A 2,027-nucleotide genomic window follows, 5' to 3' on the forward strand; every position below is an offset into this window, starting at 1 on the left:
TATCTTTTGATAGCGGGGCACCTTCAGCTTTCTTCACCACATTTGCTTATTCGCCCGCATGTCTGGACACATATGTTTGACTCCTAATATCAAATACAATTTAATTTCTTACTGGCAAAGAGTTTTCCTTGCTTGGCTAACACTTGGAAACTTTGTTTACAGCTTCATTTTCATAGATTATTTTTGTGAAGAAATTCTATGAAGAGACATTATTTTTTAAATTTTCTAATTGTTGCCTTCTTGCGAGTTGGGAATAGTATTATGAGGAATGTTTAGTCTCATATACATATAATGTATTTTTTTAACTCTTCGTTGCGAATTAGATAACAGTTTACAAGATTAGATAGTCATTTTTACATGCAGCAGACCTCCCAGTGGCTTGTCTGTTTCTGTCCCCACCTCCCCTCGTGTTAGATATTACCTGCCCTTTGCCCAAATCAACACCTCTATTGCTTCTCCTTTCCTCCCTTCTTTCACCTTTAGTAATTGTTAAATTGTTTCTTTTGGTGTGAAAGCCTTACCGTGTATATTTTTTAGCACAACTATAGTGTCGTGGAGCCTGGTGGTGCAGTGGCTAAGCCCTGGGCTGAGATCTGCATGGTCAGCGGTGGAAACCACCAGCCTCCCCTCTGGAGGAAGCCAGGGTTCTCCACTCCTGTCAACAGTTTCCGAAAGCCACAGGGGGTTGCTGTGAGTCAGCATCGACTGGATGGCAGTGAGTTTCTTATCGTATCATTGCATAATAAACGTAATGCTTTGCCATCTAATTCAGTAACAAAACAATCCGTGTTCCATTCTGCCTTAAAAGTGTTCAAGGTGAAAGAAAAGAAAGTATGCGGAGTGATGAGAATGCCACCCTTGACCTCTCTCCCCAGTTCCCGCCCCCCGTGGTCATAGGTGCAGTGAAATCAGGCACTGCTTCAGCGGCAGCTGCTACTGAAGTAGCATGAGCAACTGAGCCACCTCCTAACCAACCCTGCTCCACTTCCACACGAATCCCCTACTCTGCCTTTCTGACCAAACCTATTACACTAGCCAATCCTCTCAGGCTCCTCCCTCCACTCTCCTCTTTTTCAGTCCGTTTTCCATGCTGCGAGCAGGGTTTCTTGCTGAAACGGTTCTGATCATGTCGTTGTCCTCCCGAGAGAATTTGATGGCTCAGCCTTTCTTTCAGGAGAGAAGTCAGAGCTGGGGAGTAAAGAGCACGACTGAGCTTCACCCCTCTTGACAGCCTCCCTGCCATGCGGGACTCATCTTTCCCACTGCTGCCTCCCTCAGCCACTTATTTCTTTGTTTTAACTATTTTGTTGTTGTTTTGTTTAACTGTGGACATTTAATTCACTGGTTGTCCGATTCAATGGTTTAAACCCAGTAACAAGAGTTGTGCAATCCCCGAACCGCTTTCCATCACCACGTCCAGGACGGCCTCTTCATGCAACTGAGCTGGCGCTTGTGCCGGCTCCTTTATGGGAGTCTGTCCAGCCCCAGCCCGTCCTTCCAGGGTCAGCCCACCTGTGATTTCTGTGGCGCCCCGTCCCTCAGCCCCAGACCACAGACAGCTGGGATTTGTTCACTCCCTTCGCTTCATACAAATCTTACAGCGCCACACATCGTTTTTTTCACTCACTACACCACGAACTGTTCATGCAGGGATCATGTCTCATTTGCATTTAGAGCCCAGTAGTACATTGATTATCATAACCAATTAAGATCACGTGTGTGAAGAAAAGAATCGTGTGTGTGTGTGTGTGTGTGTGTGTGTGTGTGTGTGTTTACACACATCAGAAGCCCTGGTGCCGTAGTGGGTATCAAGGCATCCCAGCCCAGTCCAACTCAAATCCTAAGTCAAATACTAGTCCCTAAATTGCACTTCAGACTCACACAGCACATGCAGTGATGCAGAGTGCAGGAAGATCGCAGGCTGGTGGATGCAGTCATGTGGATCCAAGGTCAGAAACACGACGGGGCAGCGGCCACTCTCAAGGTGGCCACCAGGTCCCAGCAAGCAGGAATGCGGAGTGGCAGAG

The sequence above is a fragment of the Echinops telfairi genome, unplaced genomic scaffold, assembly GCF_000313985.2.
Source record: "Echinops telfairi isolate 266 unplaced genomic scaffold, ASM31398v2 ScPeMD7_2;HRSCAF=8, whole genome shotgun sequence".
NCBI lineage: Eukaryota > Metazoa > Chordata > Mammalia > Afrosoricida > Tenrecidae > Echinops > Echinops telfairi.